This window comes from Parus major, chromosome 8, assembly GCF_001522545.3.
Source record: "Parus major isolate Abel chromosome 8, Parus_major1.1, whole genome shotgun sequence".
NCBI lineage: Eukaryota > Metazoa > Chordata > Aves > Passeriformes > Paridae > Parus > Parus major.
This window is the reverse complement of record NC_031777.1, coordinates 9,534,483-9,542,443: the sequence shown is the minus strand read 5'-3', so window position 1 is coordinate 9,542,443 and position 7,961 is coordinate 9,534,483. Positions and strand designations below refer to the sequence as shown.

Here is a 7,961-nt window from a genome sequence, read left to right as displayed (position 1 = left end):
AGCTTGTTTCTATCTGAGCAGTCTCATTTCACAGCCAAGTCAGATGAGCTCTACCATCCTCACTGGAATGGGAGTCATGTAAGTTCATTCTCATTTTATGTATGAAATTATTGAAAAAAAACATGGTGACTTTTCTGCAATGCAGAATACTGCCTAAAGAAGAAATGACCTCCAGGTCTGTGGCCATCTTGTTGTGTGCATTAACCTCTGGATTTTCCAGCACAAAAGAAAATGAATTTCCTATTAATTTTTTTTCTTTTCTCAGTCCCAGTATAACAGTAATACTTCTGAAGATATTAGCATTATTTATACTAGATGGAAGGTGGTTTTTTAAACCAACTCATGGTTAATTTCCTCTGGGAAAAATTCTGCCTGTGCTTTCCAATACTCAGGTTATGCTGCCATCAGTAGCACTTCCATGGGTAGACCTGTCTGGATGGGGATGACCCACAGGGGGTCAGGGATGAGGGGCAGGGAATGGGAAAACCCCACAAGTTTACCTGCTCACTTCAGGAAATGAATGTACCCCAATCCCTTGCCCCTTCTTCCAGCCTCCCTTGAAAGCTCATCTGAGTACAAGCAACACAGACTAGAAGACATTTATTCCTTCTGCTTCATTTGAGCTGTGGCAAAGCTGGTGGGAACTGTTCAGACAATTATCCTTGGAGAAAATTAAGGATCTCCTGGGAAATGCAAAATTTTACTATTTTAGTCTATCTTTCTCATCCCCTGCTTAAAGGACAAAAGAAAAAAGGTAGTGGTTTATTGCTCTTGAGGTGTGTCTCACCCCCTGATCACAGCCCTGGCACTCAGTGGCACAGGCATAGCCTTGGAGAGAAACGTGTGCATTCTGCTAGGACTAAACCAGAGTCACCATGGTATGGAAAAGGTAAAAACACCAATGTTTCTGGATTGATGTGATACCCCTTTTCCATGGTGCTTAGTTCCTGATCACTTACAGAATGACCTACCAAAAGAAGAGGATGCACCATCTGGTCCCAGACAAAGGCAGCACCTTTATATAAGAGTTAAATAAGAGTTTGAAAGGGACATAAAAATGTTTGTGACAGCCTAAGGAGGCCACTGCAGGACGCTGCTCCAGTGAATGATAGGTTCAGAGCTGAAAAAACAAAACTCTGAGTTGAGAAATGTACAGTTTAGGAGAAATGTCTCTAAATGAGGAGGAATAGATAGAAAACTAAATGAAATAATGATGATCATCAGAACTGTGCATAAGATTACTTAGATTTGGATAGGTCCTCAGAGGAAAATAAAAACATCTTGGTGTACAAAAGATCAGCCACAATAGCCAAGTGGATAGTCCTGGAAGTGCATGGGCATTTTTATATGCAATTTTGGAAAACCAAGCTAGGCATATATGATTTGTTGCCTTTTTGTAATAGAGGTTTTATCCAATTTTTATGATTTTAGGATTAATAAACATTATCCAAGTCAAACATAAAATGAGCAGCACCTCATTCAGCACATTCACTGGAATTTCCAGTGTGTTTATCATTTTCTTCTGTGTATTTATCTTTCTTCTTCATTGCTACGGATATAGCAATGATTAGAAAACAATATGGCAGGAAACTCTTGATGTTAAACATTTGAGTTATGTATTACAGATTGTCTCAAATTCTCTGACTTTTCAGATTTAAATCTTTTCAAAGCTTTTCTGAAACTTTTGGCACGTTTTCTCCTAAATATGCACAAGAAAGACAGAAGATTCATGGAGGACTCTAGCCTTCTGTTATCATTCAAACACTGATGCTTAAGGTTTAAATTTACAGAGAACAAATCATTCTACATCAAAACTAAGGTGTTGCATGTTTATTTACAGACCGAGCTTCAGTAGTAATGTGTGTTTGTCATGGAAACTGATTTCAGTTTAATTCTAGTCTCTATTTTGCACCAGGAAAATGTGAGTTTCATTTTACTTGTCTCTGTTTTCAATTATAATTTGACAAAAGAAATAACCACATTACCTATTTGATTTGCCAGAACTTTATCCCAGCACCACCTGTTGAGCCCTCGGCACTTGAGTTCTGACATATAGCAGAGAACAAAATTATGCAGTTGGCATTCTAACCAGCAAGGATGCCAACAAAAGCATAATATAGCCTTTGTACTCAAAGCACAACAAAATATATATAAAGCTACCAACTGCAAAGGTTTAAGAAAGCCACATTTAATTATACATGAACATATCTTTCTAACAAAGAGCTCAGTAGAAAAAATGCTATGGAAGTTAGAAAGAACCCTTTTGGTTTGCTTTGGTAAATATTGCAAGTTTAAAATAAATAAAGTTTCACAATACCATATAGATTTACATCACATACGGAAGAGGACAGCCAGCTGGTTTATTCAAATAGATGAGTTCAACACTATCAGCTTCCCAGCTTAAACAAAACTCCCCATGTTCACTTCTGGCAGGAGATCTGACCTGGTTCAGCCCTGGTATCCCAGGAAGGTGGAAGAAGAGGCTCCCAGCACTTGTCTGGATCCAGATCTCTTCTGCAAGTAACAGGGACCAAAATAGAAGGGATCAACTGTGTCTTTGATGTATGTTCCTGAAAGCAGCACTTTGCCACAAAAATACAAGTGCTTCCTTGGCTCTCCTGGCCTGAGCTCTGCACAGAAGAGGGATGGAAGCTGAAGGAGGTAGGATAGGTCAGGAGGGATGAGGTAAAAGCTCTGCTCCCCAGTTCTGCAGAGGTCTGCACAGGGGCTGTGAACTCACAGAAGATTTGCACACTGGGAAGTGCTACCAGTGGTTCTAGCATTGATGTTAAAGCTTCCAGAATTTGTTAAAAGATGTGAATCAAGCCATTCCACACTTTTTAAGGGACCATTTTAAAATATTGGTGATAGTGACAAATTTCAGATTTTTATCACCTTCCCAATAAGCCTACAAGAGATTTAACTGGTAAAAAAACCAACTAATTTTGTAAACAAGGGAAAAAATCAGCTGTAAATCACAAAGTAACGGAAAGATTTTACTTACTGTGCTAACTTTTGAATCCTGAACTACTTAAGTAATCCCTTCCACAGTGGGGTCATGAAAACCTAAATGGAGGAGGCACCTCTTGTTAGATCCCCCAGATACAAAGTTCTGTTATCTGATTCCTGAAAGGTATTATATGCAACTTGGTTTGAAAAGACAGGTCTCTGCTAAGGAAGGCAGAAACTTCTCTTGAAATGGAAAAATGTTTAAATTTTTATAATCCAAATTATTGTAATCTTGAAATTGAGGGGCTCTCAGGCAAAGATATGGGAATAGCAATAACAGTTCTTTACTAGGAAAATTTAAATAAAAACACAGTAGTTCAAAATAAAAACGCTGACAGTGTCAGGATACAACATGACACCCTGTTGGTCAGGGTGCTGTTAGCAGTCCGATTAAATGGTGGCTGCAGTCCTCCTGGAGAGACAGATGTGGTTCTACTAAAGCAGTGATCCTGTAGAAGGGTGTAGTTTTCCTCTGAAGGTCCAGTGGTGGTGTAGATGGGTCCTGTCTTCCTCTGGGAATCCAGTGGAGAAAGGCTGCCTGGGGTGTTCTGAGTCTCTCATTATACCCAGGTAGGAATGCTTGGCTCCTCCTGCTGGGTGGAGCATCTCCCAATGGGATGATGTAATTTTATCAGTCATGCAGTGAGACTCAGTGGCCCATTAACAGAAGATACCCCTTGGAGGGAGGATGGGTCTGGAAGAGAAAAAGAATACTGCCCCACCTGGTTTTAACTGCTGGTAATAGAATACATACTTTTGGTTACATTCTGCATTGCAGCCCAAGACAGCAACCCAGAAAGTTCAGTGAGAATGTCCTCTGATAGAAAGTGGAACATCCTACTGTGTTTGGAAAAGTGGAGGTAGTTTTGCATGTGGATTGCTTTCTTACCAATGCATTGCAGAAATCACCATTCAGCAAAGCATTGGAATCTCAATCTTTGGAGGGTTCAACTGGACTGGACACAGTATGAGCAACCTGAAGTAATGACACCAACACTGAGAATGGTATTGGATGACCTAGAGAAGTTTCTTTCAGCCTAAATTATCTATGATTTCAAAACTGACCTAAAGAAATCAGAAAGGTTTCCCTTACTGTTATTAAATTTTAAAAAAATGCAAGTTTTGTGTTATTTTTTTAAAGACTGGATTGCATGTGCAATATGCATTATATGCATATATTATGTGCATATATAGTAAATATGCATTAACTATTTATAATAGCTTCTAAAACGCATATTTTGTAACTGGGTATATCAATGTATTTTTATTATTTATTTATTTTTACTTCAGGGATTGATTAAATAGAAGCATATTCATAAATGGTCCCGTAAGTATATTGGGTGCCTGTGGTGCCATTCCAATCAGTTGATGAAAGTGCTTGCCTAAAACTCTAAAATGGTGGCTTGAAACTTACCTCAATATCCTTAATTTTTCTGTGCTGAAAATGTAACCTGACAATTGTTAATGGGAAAACCTTTCCTTCAAATTTGTAATAGAAACTGTAAAACACTTTCTAAGAGACAGGCCATATTTAGGAAAGCCAAATCTAGTTGATCTCTCCTTCTCAATTGCAAGTATCCTTTGTGGTAACCACATTTCATTCAGGAGAGTAAGGCTACAGGAAGTACACATATGACAGATAGTTTGGCATCATCCACTTCTGGATTTCTCAGATGTCTAACAGCCAAGAAAATGTTCCATCCTTTTAATTTCTTTCAAAAAACTAATCCTTTGTAGTATTTACTCTAAATGAAAGCTTCAGATCGAGTATCTGGATAGTGTTTGAAAACAGCATCAAAGAACTCTCCTGTAATAGAATCCAGCATCTCCTAATTTCTCCCTTGTTCAGAATAGCTACAAATGCTTAAATTGCAATGTGGATGGAGCTTTGAGTTTTAAAATCATGAACTGCTTAGAAAATTCACTCCAGAAATGCACTGTGTGGCTTACTGCCTTCCACAGTCTCTCTAACATTCCTGGCACTTTGCTGCCTCACTGTAGCCTTCAAAGCCACTGGAAACACTGGAACACTTCCTTGCTCAGCAGACACACAGGAGACCTGCATGTGGATTGATGAGCAGGCTGAGCTTGACAAGTGGCTTTTTCACCCCTGACTGCTGTTGCAAATTTAATGAACCCACCCTGAATATTTGAGGCAAGCGTTCCATCTCGACATGGAAGTTCTTGCACCTAAAACAGATATGAAAATGATGAAGCTCTACAGATAGATTATAATGAGCTGTACAAAAGGCAACACCTTTTCAGGCAATTGTTAAACTCTACTATGAGTGACCCAAACGCCTCAACTACTGCTTATCTCCTTTTTCACTCAACAGGTAATTACTATTAGTGTCTTGTATCATCATATAAAGTGGGATTCACTATTGAATTTAATTCCACTTAATCCTGGACCACTTGGGAAGCATTAATGGTTCCAGAATGAAATGTCAATGGTTCTTTCATTAATTTAGTGTTTTGTATCTGCTGCAAGGGAATTCCCCCTCACCTTGCATCAAGTTTTTCTTATTTGAGTATTCAGATGGTGCACACACACCCACACCCCCCCTCACACACCCCCCTTCAGAAACCACTGACCCTAGGGATCCTTTCACTTTGAGCTTACCTGTCTCTGAAGGTGACTGAGGTCAGCTGGTTTAAAATGACTGATCTATAACCCACACTTCCTGAAGAGATAATTTAAATCCAAAGAGAGAATCTCACAGATTCCCAGGGAGATCTTAATCTCATAAAAATAGACTTGACACTACTCTAAAGTTTAGCCTCTGCCTTGACAAAGCGGAATCTAAGTCAGCTTTGGTGCAGAACCTTCACAGGAAACACTTCTCAAAGTTCTCCTCAGCCGTCTTCCTTATCTTTTGGCAACTTGCCGCTGATCCCTCTGCTAGCTTTCACTGATAGTGAGATACTGCAGCTGATGAAGGTAGGAGAGAAAAAGAACTTCTACTGCTCTGTACCTCCTCCTTGACATCATTAGTTGTGCAGATACTTCTGTTGAACTGTGCTCAGGGAGATTGATGCAGGGCACAGAAAAGTGTTTGAATAGGAAAATCCTACCACGTTGAATAGAATTCTATAGAAATAGCTCTAGGAGTTTATTGTATTTGTAGAATGAATCTTGGTATATTTTTTTTAATGACCTATTAAAGATCTACAGCAAAAGAAATCTTTGCTGTTCTGTGGAGTTCTTGCTGGAATTTTTCCTATTCTGCTTCTTGCCCATCATAATCATATTGTTCCTGCTGCAACCTGAGCCCTTGACTGCTCTGGAAACTGGTTGAGGTTTATCCAGTGCTGCTTCCCAACACACAGTGATTTCCTGTCTCAGGTGACTAAACTTCATTGAGCAGAGAAGGACTTTAAACTGGCAAGATGATTCATCTGTGTGTTTATGTGCTGAAGGCTGCCTGTGAGGAGCAGGCTTTGGGAAGGGGCACGAAAGCAGGTGATGATTTCATCTGGCAGCACTTAATGCTGCCTGCTTCCATTGGCATCTCCCCATGTAGGCAGCTATGTAGAACAGACATCTTAACAAACACTCATGAAATTACCACACTGTCTTAAAAGAACTGCCTTGGTTCCTGATTGTCTTAAGACATATAAACACATTTTACCACAGTGATACTGCCCATTACAAATGGATAGCCAGTGCACAAGGGACTTCTTCCATTATGTGACAGTAAAAACAAAACCACTATGGCTCTTGCCAAACTTGTTCAAAGTTCATATGGATTTGGTTCAATGAATATGGTGGAAAATTATACCAAATATTTTGGGTACTGGCCCACACACCTCCTTACATCTCAGCAGTGCTTCTTTCAGCTTTTAAAACAGATTTCTAAATTCAGTTTAATTTTATTTGGATTGTAATGTTTAAAAAATAGACCACATTCAGCCTTATACAGGATGAGAAGATAACATAACCTGTTTTAATACCCTAAACCATTATCTTGGAATATTTTATTATTTTGAATGGCTGTAAACTAATAAAACTCTTGCATGTCATTGGAAACAATCAAACCAGAAATATTTTGTCAGAAGGAAATTTGCAGACAGGAAGATAAAATATTTGCTTGGTTGTCTTTGGCACTCCTAGTATTTAAATGTGGGGTGTGCCAGGACTGTCGATATGTACAGGACTCTCAACAGGAGTTATAAGCAGAAATCAATAGTTCTTCCTACAGCAGGTCATTGGGCACATAACTTACTGAAATGGAATGCTCAGTGCTTTTGACCTTCCTCCTACCTCAACAAATAAATCTGGGGTAAGGCAAGCACATTACTGGTCTTAGGCTTGGGGTCTTCTGGAAATCCCTCCATTAAGCAGACCCCCTTGAGGAAAAGAATTAATTTGTTTAACCAGGTTGGGCACTGTGTTTGCATACGAAGCATAAGAATACCTCTGGTTGCATTCACAGAGGATTTGGGCTCTGCTCTGCTCCCTGGGGTAGATGTCTGCTACCCTTGTGGGCAAAATCAGACTGGGAAAGCTAAGTACGTGTCTCAATACTTGGTCTAAAATTCTAGAGAATTAACCTCCGATGAGGAAATTTTCCCTCCTGAAGCGGCCCTTCCTTCTGATGATCTTTTGGAGGGCCAGCAGACCCTGCCGGTCAGCAGCACGACGGCAAAGCAGCCACGTGTGCTGCAGCTTTACACCGGGAATTGAGCCGTCTCCGCTGCGATGCCACGGCTTGGGCCAAAGCCGCGCTTCCCCAGCTCTGCGCAGCTACGGCGGAGCCCACGGCACCTTCCCTCTGCTTCCCTTCGGGCACAAACCCGCCTGCCAGCTGGCCCGGTACCTGCTGGGCAGCGCCGCCCCCGTCTCCGTCTCCGTCCCCGTCCCGCCCCGTCTCCTTTCCCATCCCCGTCCCGTCCCGTCCCGTCCCGTCCCGTCCCGTCCCCGTTCCCATCCCCGTCCCGTCTCCGTTCCC

At 40.7% G+C, this 7,961-nt stretch overlaps 1 long non-coding RNA gene across 1 annotated transcript in view; it reads right to left on the bottom strand.

Annotated features, from left to right (window-relative positions):
- Positions 1–1,627: 1,627 nt before the first annotated feature.
- The window catches only part of LOC107208181, a 25,925-nt gene continuing 19,591 nt past the window's right edge, over positions 1,628–7,961 (bottom strand). Inside the window, exon 4 of the long non-coding RNA XR_001523123.2 lies at positions 1,628–3,703. This is a non-coding gene — a long non-coding RNA (uncharacterized LOC107208181). The remainder of the gene's footprint in view (positions 3,704–7,961) is intronic.